Below are 17,560 nucleotides of genomic sequence, written 5' to 3' on the forward strand. Positions count from 1 at the left end.
TGCACTATATAAATGGTCTCCTCAAGACTGCTATTCAGAAATGCAGTCTTGACTTCCATTTGCCATATCTCATAGTCATAATATGAGGCAATGGATAGGAAGTCGTGGATAGACTTCAGCATGGCAACAAGCGAGAAAGTCTCCTCATAGTCAACTCCCTCTACCTGGGTATAACCCTTTGCCACAAGTCTAGCCTTGAAGGTTTGCACCTTCCCATCAGCACCCCGTTTCCTCTTGTAGATCCATTTGCAACCTATAGGTGTAATCCCATCAGGTTGATCTACAAGATCCCAAATTGAGTTGAAGTACATAGACTCTATCTCGAGATCCATGGCTTTGACCCATTCATCTCTGTCAACATCCTCCATTTCATTCTTGTAAGACAACGAATCCTCAACCTCACCATCAGCTACTATAACTATGATTTCAGTTCAATCTATATAGTGAATAGGTAGGTTCGCAACCCTCCCACTACATCGAGGTTCCCTCAACTCTTGAGGTGGATTTTATCTACTAGATGAATTTGCATAAACAACTCTTGTTGATGTAGTAGGCTTTTCAACAACTCTTGTTGAAGTTTTAGTAGTTTCTTCGGAAAGCTCACTCAACACGATTTTTCTTCTAGGGCTGTGCTCCCTTATATGATCCTCCACAAGAAAAGTAGCGTTTGTCGATACAAACACTTTATTTTCCTTAGGATCATAAAAGTAACCCCCTCATGTCCCTTTGAGGTAGACTACAAATAGGCATAACCTCGAACGTGGTTCTAGTTTCTTAGGATTAGCCGTAAGCACATGTGTTGGGCAACCCTAGATGTGGAAGTGACGTAAACTAGCTTTATGCTCATTCCACAACTCCAAAGGTGTTATGACAACACTCTTGGAGGGAACACAGTTAAGAATGTATGCTGCAGTTTCTACTGCAAAACCCCAAAACAAGTCCGCTAAGGAAGCGTAACTCATCATCGATTGAACCATGTCCAATAGGTTCTGTTTCTTCTCTCCGATACATCATTCTGCTGAGGTGTACCAGGTGCTGAGAGTTAGGAAATTATTCCATGTTCTATCAAATAGTTATGGAACTTAGAATCTAAAAACTCCACCTCGATCAGATCAAAGCGTTTTAATCATTTTACTTAATGCATTTTCAACTTCAGTCTTAAACTCTTTGAACTTTTCAAAGTATTTAGACTTATGTTGCATTAAATAAACATACTCATATCTTGAATAGTTATTAATAAAAGTGATGAAGTACTCGTAGCCTCCCCTGGCTCACACATTCATTGGACCACAAAGGTTTGAATGCACTAACTCTAGCGGCCCTTTGGCCCTATAACCTTTTCCAATAAAAGGTCTTTTAGTCATTTTTCCTTCAAAGCATGACTCGCACATAGGTGAAGAATTTTCTTCTAACTCGTTTAGAAGTCCATTCTTCACAAACCTCTCAATTTTATTGAGATTAATGTGTCCTAAACGAAGGTGCCAAAGTTGGGCATTTTTTTTAGGAGAAACTTTAAGTCATTTAGTTTTAGTTACGACAGTTTTAAACATCTCTATGTTATGGAGGAAATTTGTTGCTAATGGCCTTAGCACATACAAATTGTTTTGCAGTTTAGCTGAACATATACAACACCATCTTTCGAAATAAACACTTTATTTACTGAAAAATTCAAGGTGTATTTACATTCAAGAAATGACTTTACAGAAATTAAGTTCCTCTTTAACGTGGGAACTACAAATACATCATTCAAAATGATAAATTTATTCTGTAAAGTCAACTAGAGGCCTTCCTCTGCCATAGTTGAGATGAAGTGCCCAGTTCCAACTCGCATCATCATCTTACCAGCCTCAAGCTGACACCTGGAACTAATCCCCTAAAATGAAGAACAAATATAGTTAGTGGTGTTGGGCTTTATGTCCTAAAACTCGTGGTATGTAAACATTATAACTTATTTTGAGAATTCGATAAAGTAGTTGTTGAATATATTGTTTTTCAGAAATCCAATAAACCTAAGTCCCTTGACTATTATATGAGTACTTGAACTTTATGTGGAGACATACAAGTGGATCAGATTCGAGTAAATAGTCAAAATGATCTATAGTATATGAATAAGGTTGGGTACCTTATTCTGGTAACACTATTGGATGCGGCCTGCTCTGTAGTTGTTACAAATAGTTGTAAAGTGCTACATATGAAGTGATCTTAATTCATGCATGTTGAGACGAGGAGTGGGGATGTCCTGTGCAAATGAGTTTTGTGCAAGATCGGACCACGAAACTTGTCACTCTTACTTTATAACATTGTTTACTATTTAAGACTGACGATTTCAAAGCGATGGCCTAGGTAATTAACCTTAATCTTAAGCTAACTATGAACTTCTATTTGTTCGGGATTATTCTTTGATATGAAAATGGTGAGAGTAGACCAATTGCCTCTGCTCAATAAGCTTACCATTTTGGGGATAAGATTGGATGAATAGCTAAGAAGATAGGGTGCAAGAGGGAATTCACTCCTAACCGATTAGGGTTAGTAAAGAGGTTGTTCCCTTCAAGTGCTGATTCTGGGTCTTGAACAAGAGGCCTCACCCTCTCATTGGCCTATGAGGGATTCGATTTGTTGATTGGATCACAAATCAATTGTTCATTAGGGGATCAGTGGAACTTAAGGAACAAGAGATAATTACGGGGGGAAAACAGAGATTCGACCCAACCGTTATTACGAGCAACCTGTGAAGGGTTAACTTATTAATCATGGTTATATCGAGTGGACATAATATATCTATAGTGAGGGGAGTTTAGCTATGGGCTTTAGTGGAATCACCCATTAGTTAACGAATGGGGGTTAGATCGGTCTAATGAGTTTAGCCGATTAATCTTAGATCGTTGAAGCCCATGATCTGTACGTCCGCAAGGTCCCTCTACTAGCTTATAAATGGGTACGCTTTAGTGTAGCTTGAGAAATTAATTTAGAACGTTCAAATTAAACGAATAAGAGAATAAACATTTAAATATGATTTAAATATATAAAGATGATTATTTTGCAAAAATTAATTTAATATTTAATATTAAATTAATTATTTTTTAAAATTAATTTTGAAATTAATTCAAGAAAATCAATTTTTTAAAATTAAAATGATTTAAAAGTCATTTTTTTGTTTTAAAAATAAAATGGAAATTCGTTTGCATAGGTTGCACATAATGGAAAAAGAGTTTTTTCCATTATCATCATCTTTATGCTCACACACAAACCATGATCTTCTCGACTTTGATTCTCCAAGCATGAGCTGCAAGCCATGCACTCCATCTCTTTGCATGTTCATATTAATATATAAAGAAGATTGGAGTTGTTGGAGAAGAGAGTGATATACAGAATTCAAAGAGAGAAATCGCAGAGAAGAAGAATCTGTCTTCTTAAATTTGCTGCTGTGAGCTTTCCCTATTTCTTCACATCTTCAAGCTGTTCTTGAGTCCTACAAATTTTCCTAAAGCTCCAAGAGCATAGTAGGGGAGGCTTTGAGGTGGTTCACATTGATATCAAGTGAAGACAGCAGCTGAACAGACGATTTTCTTGAAGAGTTCTTCAAAGGTATGTTCTGAAAACCCATTTTTATGAACAACGTGGTTTAGTTTTTGCCAGAATTAATGAATTAGAATGCTTATGGATCCTTGATACTTCCGCTGCATGTTGTTTAAGTTTAACAATTGGTATCAGAGCATCTTTTAAGCTTTCAATTTAGTCTAATTTTGGCAAGGTGGGTGTTTTTTCATGAGATATATGTAACTGATGCACGGCTATGGTTTTCTCTGTTTTGGCATTTTAATTCTCTTTAATTTCTTAATTAAATTTCTTGTTTGATGAGCATTTATGTGTTAGCAAGAGTCTGTAATTTATTTGGAGTCACTAGAGTTTAAATTAAGATGTAATTGAAGAAACAAGCAAAGGAGGTCGAGCTGCTATTCTAGAGTTTTCAGCTTCTTCTTAAATCTGTTGCTGAGGTCCAAATGCTAAACGATCGTATAGCTCCAGACGTTACACGATGAGAAGAAAAGCTATACGATCGTTTAGTAATATGCACTGGTTGTTGTGATGTTGAACGCTAAACGATCGTGTACCTACGGGAGCTAAGTGATGCGTTCATTTGCTATACGACAACATTACGCGATCGTTTAGTTTTAGTTGTGGGAACTAGATGATTCATTGATTTTGCTAAATGATGGCGCTATAAGATTGTTTAGCAACAATGCGCGCTAAGCGATGCAATGAGTGATCGTTTGTTCGTGGAGTCAAGCGATCGTGTAGATAAATGCTATGCGATGCGATGATGTTCTATATGATGGAGCTATGCGATCGTTTAGCTGCGGCGGATATAAACGATGACTTGAATGCACTGGGCAATGGTGTTATGCGATCGCTTAGTACTTTGCGATGGTGCTAAACGATGCACTGTGATGGAACTAAACGATCGTCTAGTCCTATGCGATAGAGTTAAACGATCGTCTAGCTTCCAGCAAACACTATGCGATCATGTACCTCCTCTCAACCCAAGGTGACAACGCTGACGATTACCTCCAGACATTAAACGATCGGCCTTAGCAGCATATTGAGGTTGGACTGAGAGCAACCGGTTCGACCGGTTTACTCAAGGTTCAATCCGGTTCAGCCTCAAATGGTTGTGGTTGGTTCGGTTCAGACTCGTCCAACCCGGTTCAAGTTTTCTTGGGTTCGGTTTGGAGTGGTTCGAGCAATTCAAAGACGGTTATGAAGCTATTTGTAATAATTAGCTATCTATTTGCTTGTTTATGCCAAAAGGAAAACCATAACAGTTAGTATTTAATTGTTTATGCATGAGATGTATGTGATAATTAAATAAATTCATGTATATGCATACAGTATGTCATGTAGATTTAAAACCCCACTGTAGGAAGCATGATACATGCATTGGCATATGTTATAATTGTTATGATATATAGTATGCATGTTAGGGTTATGTTTAATATAATAGTTATATTAGATACATTCGTTGTTTGTCGTGGATGTTAAGCATGTCTAAATTTTGTAAGTTGTTATAAAATTGGGTTAGACGTTTAAAATCCATAACAAAGAACAGTTGCATGCTCACTTTGGTTAAGCACTTGTTTTAAATAGGTCGTTAAACTTGTAAAACTATGGTTAGAAATTCAACCAGTATATAATCCTGTCGAAGGCTGGGGATATTTAAGTTGATGGTCTACGGAACACCTCCTTCCTGGAGATTATAGTCGAATAATTGAGCGTTGGTAACTAGTTTTATGAGCATTCGTGAGCGATGTGAGGTAATAAAATGATTTATCACCTAGACATTGTAGGTAAATCCAATTATAAGAGTTATATTTGGATAAACTACTTAGACTTAGGTTGTATGAAATTAGCCGTCTTGCTTAAGTAAAATACCCAATTATTTAGAACACTTCAGTGGGAGAATAAAAGTTATTAGCTCTCACATCCTCAAGAGTTCACACTATGAGATCCATGCACGGCTTCTTGTCGATTTTACCTCGACTTCTCCATACAAAAAGTGTTTGCATGGGTCAATAACAAGGTGAATGGGGGAAGTCGTTCATAGTAAGTGGGTGAAGGAAATGTGTCAACATTGTCCTACGGTCTCCTCCCTTAGTTTGAACCGTGAGATTTTTATGTTGTGCCTGCTATCGTTTTTCATGCGGCACTAGCTAATCGTTAACTGCGGCAATCCTTACGGAGGGTTGTAACATAGGATTCGGAACAACCCATGCTTCAGTAAAATGAATAGGGTCTTATAGTTCCATCTTGGGTATTGTCTTCTATTTCGGAGGCATACTCATACCATTCTGTAAGATCTGAAAATGGTGGGTCTACACTTACAAGACTTACTATGTGTTAGTAATGATCTAGACCGAAAACGATAACTAAATGACTATCGGAATATGAGTTATTTTGAAGATAGTATTTGGTCAAGAACTGTCTTGATTATGTGAAGGAATTCTTGACTGCCCTACGGTAGCACTTGTTCTAAATCACTTAAGTATCGTTGCAAAAATAATGATTATGGGTACATTATCACTTTGCTAAAACTTGATTGGATTTAAAAGCAATTCACTTATAAAATTTGTTTATAATTTTAGAATGACGAGTTCTATTATACAATTGTTGGCTTCGGACAAGCTGATTGAGGAAAATTATGTAAACTGGAAATCAAATTTGAATACAATATTCACGATAGACGATTTGAGATTTGTCTTAACGGAGGAATGTCCTCCCATTCCTAGCTCAAATACCAACCGAACTGTTTGGGAAGCATTTGATAAATGGATCAGGGATAATGATAAAGCTCGTGCTTATATTCTCACCATCCTGTCTATCGTTTTGGCGACAGAACATGAGGGTATGAACACTGCCAAAGAGATTATGGAATCTCTAAGAGGGATGTTTGGACAGCCATCCTTCACCCTGAGGCATGATGCTATCAAATACATTTACAATAGTCGCATGAAAGAGGGGACCAATGCTCGTGAACATGTCTTGGATATGATGGTTCACTTTAATGTGGCTGAAGTGAATGGTGCTATAATGGATGAGAGAAGTCAAGTTGGCTTTATTCTAGAATCTCTACCGAAGAGTTTTCTGTAATTTTGTACCAATGCCTTGATGAATAAAATCGAATACAACTTGACAACTGTACTTAATAAGCTGCAGGCTTTTCAGACCATGTTGAGAACTAAGGGTCTAGAACCTTTACTAGAATTAAATGTTGCTTCTGCTGAGAAGAGAGGAATGTCCTCCAAGCCTGAAGTTTCCTCGTCTTCGCAGACTAAGAGTATTCCAGCGAAGAAAGACAAAGGGAAAGGGAAAAAACCTGCTAGTAAGAAGAGCAAGAAAACCGCTGCAGAGAAAGGAAAATGTTTCCACTGCAACGAGCTGGGGCACTGGAAGAGAAATTGCCCTAAATATCTTGCAGAGAAGAGAGCAGAGAAAGGCAAACAAGCTGCTTAGATCCTGGAGACCGTTTGCTCAGCTCATCCAGTAGGAGAAGTTGCTAATGAAGATGTAAATTACCTGTTTTTGTTAAATCTTGTAATGAACCTTTTGTACATATTTTTTGTTATGAATAAAATGTTTTTCCAAGAAATATGTTTGTTCTATCTCATAGAAACTTCTGTTAAGAATCAAATTGTTAATAGCCATGAGCAAATATTCAGATATTTAAATGACTAAGATCGAAGTATAATGATATTAAGATTTCTAGCTCTGACTGTTAACAAGAGTTGTTAAAGTAGGTCAGACCATCTTAATCAAAGAGTTGAGAGTATCTCAATGTAGTGGGAGGAAAATGTGTTTCCTAGCCATTATTGAAAAATAGATGAATTCCCCATGAGAAACCTATTTGTACACTAATATGTTTCCAATGATTCTCTCGGCTAAAGAGTTTAAAAATCATCTAGTAAGACTAAAAATACAAGAGGTTAATAACCTAGGGCAAGTGGGAGAAATATCGAGTATGAGATACCAAATGGCAAAAACTATGGGTATGGGATGCCCTAGTTTATTGTATTTCTCTATAAAACTTCGAAACACAGTCTTATATATCGGATATATAAGTTACCACAGGAGTTTTAGTACAAGTGGGAGTTTGTTGGGTTTTATGTCCTAAAACTCGTGGTTTGAAAACATTAGAACTTATTTTGAGAATTCAATAAAGTTGTTGAATATATTGTTTTTCAGAAATCCAATAAACCTAAGTCCCATGACTATTATATGAGTACTTGAACTTTATGTGGAGACAAACAAGTGGATCAGATTCGAGTAAATAGTCAAAATGATCTATAGTATATGAATAAGGGGTACCTTATTCTGGTAACACTATTGGATGCGGCCTGCTCTGTAGTTGTTACAAATAGTTGTAAAGTGCTACATATGAAGTGATCCTAATTCGTGCATGTTGAGACATGAGGAGTGGGGATGTCCTGTGCAAATTAGTTTTGTGCAAGATCGGACCATGAAACTTGTCACTCTTACTTTATAACATTGTTTTCTATTTAAGACTGACAATTTCAAAGCGATGACCTAGGTAATTAACCTTAATCTTAAGCTAACTATGAACTTCTATTTGTTTGGGATTATCCTTTGATATGAAAATGGTGAGAGTAGACCAATTTCCTCTGCTCAATAAGCTTACCATTTTAGGGATAAGATTGGATGAATAACTGGGAAGATAGGGTGCAAGAGGGAATTCACTCCTAACCGATTAGGGTTAGTAAAGAGGTTGTTCCCTTCAAGTGCTGATTCTGGGTCTTGAACAAGAGGCCTCACCCTCTCATTGGCCTATGAGGGATTCGATTTGTTGATTGGATCATAAATCAATTGTTCATTAGGGGATCAGTGGAACTTAAGGAACAAGAGATAATTACGGGGGGAAAACAGAGATTCGACCCAACCGTTATTACGAGCAACCTGTGAAGGGTTAACTTATTAATCATGGTTATATCGAGTGGACATAATATATCTATAGTGAGGGGAGTTTAGCTATGGGCTTTAGTGGAATCACCCATTAGTTAACGAATGGGGGTTAGATCGGTCTAATGAGTTTAGCCGATTAATCTTAGATCGTTGAAGCCCATGATCTGTACGTCCGCAAGGTCCCTCTACTAGCTTATAAATGGGTACGCTTTAGTGTAGCTTGAGAAATTAATTTAGAACGTTCAAATTAAACGAATAAGAGAATAAACATTTAAATATGATTTAAATATATAAAGATGATTATTGTGCAAAAATTAATTTGTGAAATTAATTTAAGAAAAATCAATTTTTTAAAATGAAAATGATTTATAAGTCATTTTTTGTTTTAAAAATAAAATGGAAATTCGTTTGCATGGGTTACACATAATGGAAAAAGAGTTTTTTCCATTATCATCATCTTTATGCTCACACAAACCATGATCTTCTCTACTTTGAGTCTCCAAGCATGAGCTGCAAGCCATGCACTCCATCTCTTTGCATGTTCATCTTACTATATAAAGAAGATTGGAGTTGTTGGAGAAGAGAGTGATATACAGAATTCAGAGAGTAAAATCATGGAGAAGAAGAAACTTTCATCTTAAATTTGTTGTTGTGAGCTTTCCCTGTTTCTTCAAATCTTCAAGATATTCTTGAGTCCCACAACTTTGCCTAAAGCTCCAAGAGCATAGTAGGGAAGGATTTGACGTGGTTCACGTCGATATCAAGTGAAGACAACAGCTAAACAAATAATTTTCTTGAAGAGTTCTTCAAAGGTATGTTTTGAAAACCCATTTTTACGAACAACATGCTTTAGTTTTTGCCAAAATTAGTGAATTAGAATGCTTATGGATCCTTGATACTTCCACTGCATGTTTTTTAACCCTAACAAGTGGCCCTAGAGTCTATAATCCAGGCAGAATCATCATTCTTCGCTAAACAAGTCTCCAAAACTAGTAAATCGTATTTACCTTATTTGGCTTTCTTTTTTTCCTTCAAATAATGTGGGCAGTTTTGCTTCCAGTGCCCACCCTGGTTGCAATGGAAACATTTTTCTTTGTCAACCGGCACTGGACGCCTACCCCGCAGAGCAACAGGTTGGTAGCATGTGCTTTCCCCTTCCCTTTACTACCCTTCTTCTTCTTCCACTTGTTGGTGCAGGAAGTAGAAGGTGCGGACTTAGTTCCTGAGGTCGAACCTTTATGGAACTTTCTAGAAGATGAAGCAACATTTGCCTCACCAACTTTCTTTTCCTTACTTTTTAGCAAGGATTGAAATGTCTGCAACTCGTTGAATAGAGTTGTAAGGTTGTAATCAACCCTGTTCAAAATAGTGTTGCTTATAAAGTGAAGGAAGCTTTCTAGTAACGACTCCAAGCTAACTTGGCTAGCCTCGTCAATGCTAAACCTGTTCAACTTCGCCACATTAAAGTGGACCATCATGTTCATAATATGTTCATGAACATATGTACTCTCCTTCCTCTTGGAGTTGAAGATGAACTTAAGAGCGTCATGCCTGAGCTACGCGGATGGTTGTTTGAACATTCCCCTTAGGGACTCCATGATATCACGTGCAGTGACCATGGGCTCATGCTTCTTGGCCAAAATGTCGTTAAGGCTGGCCAAGATTTACGCTCGGGCCTTTTTGTTTTCCCTATCCATTTCTCGTATGCCTCTTGAACATTTCGAGTGCCGTTGGGTGGTGAAATAGGAGGACACTCCTCCATAAGGACGAACCTAAGGTCATCGATGATTAGTATCGTGTCAATCATGTTTTTCCAACTAGTGTAGTTTTTGCCATTCAGTTTATCGACGACTAATAAAGTAAGTGTAGCGGTAGCCATTTAAATAAAGTTGCTGAAAAAAGAACAAACTTAATGAGTCTACTTGCATTATCACTTTTAACACTAATTTAGGTTTTAGAAAAATAGTTCTATTGTACCCTATGTGACATTTATTTTTCAATGATGCCCTAGTGAGGCAGGACAAAAGTCACCATTGGGGTGATCAAGAGCCCCTTAACTAGGATGAGTTAATCTCAACCATTAGACAGAAATAACTCCTTGTAACTGAATCTAATAGTCACCATTGTTCGGTCCAGAATTTGTTGACATCCTTAACAATTTCGTGTAAGTGTAATCCCTCATTTTAGGCCCCAGAGTCTCGCCCTAATGTGCCCATCATAAGGAAAAAGTAGATTAAGACAAGAGATTAAAGCAACCCTATCCATTTCTAGGACACTCCTAGGGTACCTCGAGGCGATGCACGAAAACGTTATCCAACCTAATGAGAGAGATCGTGGGATATGTTGTCACACGTCCCACTCCCACTTACTATGAACATTATCTCCTTTCACCTTGGTATTGGCCTACCCAAACACCATCCTATAGAGGGACACTCCCAAGGTGCCTCGAGGTCGAGGATAGATCTCACAGTGTGAAATTTTAGGGAGAAACGTGTAGAGGTCTAAGTGAAGTATCATATACCCTAAGTAGCTCTCACTGAATGTTCTACCTAGGGTTTTATTAACTTGATAAATCCGGCTATTGATCTTAACTAAGTGGGTGTTTAATTTGCTAAAAAACAACACTTGCTTTCGATAATTAAATAAGTTTAATTCAAGTCTTATTAAACACTTTAACAGACTATCATCAATTTTGCATGCATGCAACAAATCTATCTAATTGACCTTTTTAGGTAGGTTCCCAGTTAGGGGTGTTTCGTTTCCGTCAGCTTAAATACCTCAGCCTAGCCAGAACCCGCCTTAGACAAAAGGTCCCTTATAGATAGATTTGGTACATATTTAATCTTTAATAGTCAATTTAATCCTAACATACACCTTATACTATAACACTTATAATATAAAGATGATGCATGAATATGCTTATTGAATGCATATATTATAACTCTTATATTATATGATGCATGAGCATGCTTTAATGTAATTTAGTCATGCAAACTACTATATTATAACACATAATATAAAGATGATGCATGAATGAATGCATAACCTATGGTGGGTTTTATCTATATGACATTATGACATATAATTAAACATACATTACATGTACATTCATTAAAGAATTGATGGACCTGGATAATTAGCCTCAAAATCGAAAATAAAAGCTATCTATTACAAAAAACATCAAGTCAACCGGTTCAAACAGGTGAATCGAGTCTTGAACCACCCAGGCGAAGTCTCGTCACTTGACCGTGTAGCAGCTCTTTGTGGTTGGGTTTTATGTCCTAAAACTCGTGGTTTGTAAACAATGGAACTTATTCTGGAAATTCAATAAGGTGTTATTGAATAAATGTTTTTGCTTATAAGAAATCCAATAAACCTGAAAGTCCCTTGACGATTGGATGAGTACTTGAATTTTATGTGGAGACATAAAGGTGGATTAGGTTTGAGTAAATAGTCAAAATGATCTATAGTATACGAATAAGGTTGGATACCTTATTCTGGTAACACTATTGGATGCGGCCTGCTCTGTAGTTGTTACAAGGAGTTGTAAAGTGCTACCAACGAAGAGATCCTAATTCGCTCATGTTGAGACATGAGGAGTGGGGGTGTCCTTGGAAAAACGTTTGTATAATATCGGACCACAAAATTAGTCACTCCTACTTTATAACGCTGTTTACTTTTTAAGATTGACTATTTCAAAGCGATGACCTAGGTAACTTGACATTAATCCCGAGCTAACAATGAACTCCTGTTTATTTGGAATTATCATTAGATTTGCATAGGTGAGGGTTGGCTCAATAGCGTCGGCTCAATAAACCTCCCATTTCAAGGGTAAGATCGGATAGATAGCTGGGGACAATAGATGGTTGCAAGATGGAATTCACTCCTACCCGCTTTAGGGATAGTAGAGAGGTTTTTCCCTTAAGTATGGATTATAGTCTTAACAAGAGGCCCCACCCTCTCATTAGCCCGAGATGGACTCAGTTTTGTTGATCGGATAACAAAAAAATTGTTTATTAGGGGATCAGTGGCGACTTAAGGAACAAGAGGTAATTTCGGGTGTAAAACAGAGATTTGACCCACCATTATTATGTTGTATTTGATGTGATATAAACTATAGGCTATATGTTATATTTGATATAACATATAGTGTCTATATATATATATATATTTATATATATATATATATATTATAATATCTTATTAATTATAATTTAATTGAAATTAATTAAAAGGAAGGAGTCACAACTCCCTCCACTTATTATCTCATTGTTATTACATGGGTTGAAAAAGATTTGGTTAGAGATTTTTTTTTCCATCTTCCTCAATTGGCTCTGAGAGAAGAGTTCTCTCCAAGAGAAAAATTCTTAGTAGAATCTTCCCTCTCCTCCTCTCCATCTGTTTCCCTCTTCCAAGGATTCAAGCAAAGCCCATAACTCTTGCTTGAATCGTTTGTCCCAAGAGAATACAGAGGGTGGTGGTGTGTCACATGGAGAAGTAGATCAATTTGTGATCCGATCGAGGGAGTTCTTGAAGAAAGGGTTCTTCAGAGGTAAGGGTTTTTGAAACCCTAAGTTTTTTTTTTTTTTTAAAGCAAGCTATATTTAAGTAAATGCATATCTTGTTCTTATTTACTGCAAACTTATATTCAATGAAAAATGGAATTTGGGTCGATCTTTGCTTCCACTCAACGGATCTTTTTTGATAAATATCCTTTAGAACAAGCTTAAGTCTTTTTGAACAAGTACTTTCCTCCCACCAAATCCTCTAAATTGAAACATGAGATTGTAGCTTTCTCTCAATAGGTTGATGAACATTTATATGAACGTTGGGAAAGATACAAGTGTCACACCCCCTCCTAATTTACCTTCTTAACCTAGAAGAAAACGTGACTGCAGCAGTTACCAACCCTTATATGGCACTTACTGCCTAGCTGACTTGTTTAGGAACCCTGAACATCACAAATGTCATTCAAGAACTAAATGAACTTCGAACTTAAAAACAACCTTAGGGTACCATACATAGTAATTTACAATATGTACATACAGAAGCAAGGTCTAGTGGATCTCACAGATTCAAAACTAGTCCCTAATATGCAACTTTTAATAACATGTTGCATATTAGGAACTTTTTAAAAACATATCATATCTGAAAACATAACTGAACTGGTACTAGGTTGAGAAAGAAAACCCTTTTGTCCAATTGTAATTATAACCTAGGCTAAGGTGTGGACCCTTTTACCATCACCTTATCCCTAACCTTCGTGTGAGGGAGAGACCCTTTTGCTCAACCCTCCATGTTGATCTTCTTTTGAGGGAGAGACCATTTTGCTCAACCCTTTATCCTAAACTTCTTTTGAGGGAGAGACCCTTTTGCTCAGCCCTTTATTCGAAAACTTTATACTTTACATACGTGCACGTATAGCTAACTTCGATCATGACATCAAAGAACATAACTAATACTAAGCTCAGATACCTTCTCCTAGTACTTCAGTATTGAGCTGTTCATTTATCATAAGAAAATACTTTCATAGAGAGACTTATTGAAAACATGGTATCATAGATAAAGAATAAATGAGAACTTTGCTCCTAACGCATGCTCATAACCATTAAAAACTCATTAATTAAATTCATACTTTAAAACTTTACAACCTAGCATGCGTCAAGCTCTTCATAACTTTTAAGTAAATAATTCCATCAACAAGCTTACTGAAGTCATGTATCATAGCACATAACAACTAACGCATGTCTCGTATCACCTAGTACATCATTACTTTAAAAATATGTTAGAAATTCTCTTTTAAAACTAGCATCTGTTGCCATTCTTTCTAAACTTAGTTTGCTTGGAAACTTGCTTAGAATAAGCTAGCATGAGAATAAACTTTAACTAAAAAATTCAAAACATTATAAAACGTTTATAGTCACTCACAACTTTGGTCAATCCTCCTAGGGTTGATAAGCTTCTCCTATTGGTGTCAACCCTGTGATCATAACAACATATTTTAGCTACTAGCTATGGTCTCCCTTTTGAGACTAACTTTCATATTCATGTTCACATTGTTTTTAACATAGGGATCTTACCTACTAATTCCAGCTTCACTAGGCGTTGACACTTAGAACCTCCCTCTTCGTGCTAAACTTCACTATGTGGCAGCCACCATTCTATCGCCCAACCTTGAACCAACGCAACATCTAGGCACCCATTGCATGCCTTATGCATTTAAGCCTTCAGCTCACACCAACACTCAACCTTGTTCTTAGGTGTCCCAGCCTCTTATGATCGCCTACTTAGCCTCACGCTCAACCTCACATAGGCTGGCGTTCATCTCAGCTCGTTCACACATGCAGACCATCGAGCTACCTACTTATTCATCCGAAGTAGCTGCCTGCTTATTCAACATTTCTAGATTCAACTTACTCGTTTAATAACTTATTTTCCAAAGCTTTTCTCAAGAAACTTCCGTCTATAAACTTGCTCAAAAATGTCTTAAGATGCTTACCTCAAAATTTGAGCTCATAATTCTTTTTAGTTTGGCCGAAATCTTCAAAAATCTAGCACTTGGCCTTGTTTACCCGAGAGCTTGACCTTTTAATTTCTTCAAATTCTTAGCAAGTTTCTAATCGTTTCTCAAAATTTCAGAAAGTTCCTATGGTTTCTTCTCCTGGCAGCCCTCCATCATCAACTAGACTTCTTTAGATTTTAGATGGCTTTGGAATCTCTTTAAATGCTCGAGTGGTTTGTTCAAAACAACTTTTTGAAGTCAGCTTTCCCCTTTTGTACTCCTACCAGCCATTCATCCTTAATAGGCTACGATAATAACCACTTAGTGGGCAGACTCCCCTTGACCGATCCAGCTGGCATTTTAAATGGGGCTTAAAGTTGATCGTTCATACAAAACTTGATGCTCGATGACATTTACTCGATGGACGATGGCATTTACTTGATGAACGATGACATTTACTCGATGCACGATTGCATTTACTCAATGCATGATGGCATTTACTCGATCATGCATGGCTTTTACTCGATGCTCGCCCACCATTTTCACGGCCAACACTTAGCCAAAAATTTTTTCTTGTTGGCGAACTTAAAAACACCTGAGAGCCAAGTCTCCAATACTTAAGCATTTTCCTTCTTCATTTCCTTATCCTTTACCCATTTCCATATAGTTCCACATTAACTCAAATACTAAATCCTTCATTTTACTAATCTCAACAACAAACATATTTAAATGGGGAAAGTAGGGTTTGGGTTTCATAACAAGGGCTTATTAAGGAGATGCCCACAACATGGATAGGAAATAATCGGTTAAAGTTTGTGAGAGGAAATAGGGATCGGACACAAATCCCAAAAATTACAGAATAGTGAATTTTATAGAAACATTTAGCTATTATGCATTTAAAATTGAAATTACAACATGCCGATTAAATAAAGAATTGGGAATAAAAATACATACACTTGAAGAACACCTTCTTTGCGTAATTCCCTTGATCCATGATCATGAACACTTCGATCTAGATCTTGATCTCCAAACCAAGACACCACCACTTGAGAACCCTCTATATTTTTTTGGGATCGAGAATTCAAAAAAGATTTGTGGGCTTTGCATGAATTCTTGCTCGAATTCTTGGAAGAAGGAATGAAATTTAGAGGGAGAGAAGAACTATTTTCTTCTCTGTATTTTTCTTGGAAAAGACCAGAGAGATCGAACAACTGCTTTGACCCCCTTAGTTGCATGTACTGCTTTGAGAGAGATTAGGGGAAGGAGTTGTAACTCCTTCCCTTTAATTAAATTAAAATTAAATTAAATTAATAATATATATGTATATAATAATTACCTTATCATATATATATACACACTATATGTTATATCAAATATAACACATAACCTATAGTTTTTCTATTATATCAAATACAATATAACCTATAGTTTTATTTTCTCTCAACATTACATGACATTTAATATAAATCATACTTATGTTGGTTTACAGAAACATATAGCAGAAGAAAACAGGATCATTAAGCATTTTAATTCCTCAAATTTGACATCAAAATAAGCATGTTCACAGAGAATTAAGAGGGTTCCAACACATACCTATGAAGATCCTCTTCTTCAGCGAAATACAGCTGCAATCTTCTCCCATTCAGGCCGTGGACCACCACTAGAGCTTCCCAACTATTCTCTAGCCTTAGATTGAGTTATGGAACTCAAAACAAGCTTGAACTTAGAGAATTGGAGGAGAGGTTTTCTTGTTTTTCAGCTTGTTGAAGAACAACTTCTTCAACTTTCAAAACTCAGCAATTCAACAATTACATATGCTTTTCTACTCAATCAAGAGTGGTTTTATTACAGGACTCTCATGCAAACTGATCACTTGAAGTGATTCCAGCTACTCCTTGAATTTGGTGGTGGAATTATGTCTAAGAAGGTGACTAACCTTCTTGCTTGAAAGTGGGAAAATCCCACATTTAGATTTTCCTATTTTTCAATTTCCCTTTTTTTAAATGGTTTTAAAAATAAAAACATTTTCCAATTTTAATTATTTAATTAGAATTGAAATTTTATTAATTTTACAAAAATTAATTCGATAATAAAATTTTCTAATAATTTAATAATGAATAATTAATTAAACAATTTAATTAATTCTATGAATTTAATATCAAACATGAAATTAATTTGTCACCAATTCTATTACCATGAATCCATATTCATGAAATTAATATTTAGATCATATTTATATATTAATTGATTTTTCAATTACGTTTAATTCCAAAATTAAACGTGTAATTATATCACATTTAATTACTAATTCCCTTAATTCTAATTTGAATGTTTCAAATCAACTTATCACATTCTTCTAAGGCTAGTCTGTTTGTGAGCTAGTAGGGGGACCTAACGGACCTACAGATCACGGGTTCCAACGATATGATAGAAATTGGCTAAACTCTTTACAATGAATTAACCCCCATTCGTTAACTACCGGGTCACTCCACTAAAGCCCAGTAGTTGCACTCCCCTCACTGTAGATATATGTATCCACTTGAAATAACCATAATTAGTAAGTTAACCCTCACAGGTTGTTCGTAA

Source organism: Benincasa hispida, chromosome 7, assembly GCF_009727055.1.
Source record: "Benincasa hispida cultivar B227 chromosome 7, ASM972705v1, whole genome shotgun sequence".
NCBI classification, from domain to species: Eukaryota; Viridiplantae; Streptophyta; class Magnoliopsida; order Cucurbitales; family Cucurbitaceae; genus Benincasa; species Benincasa hispida.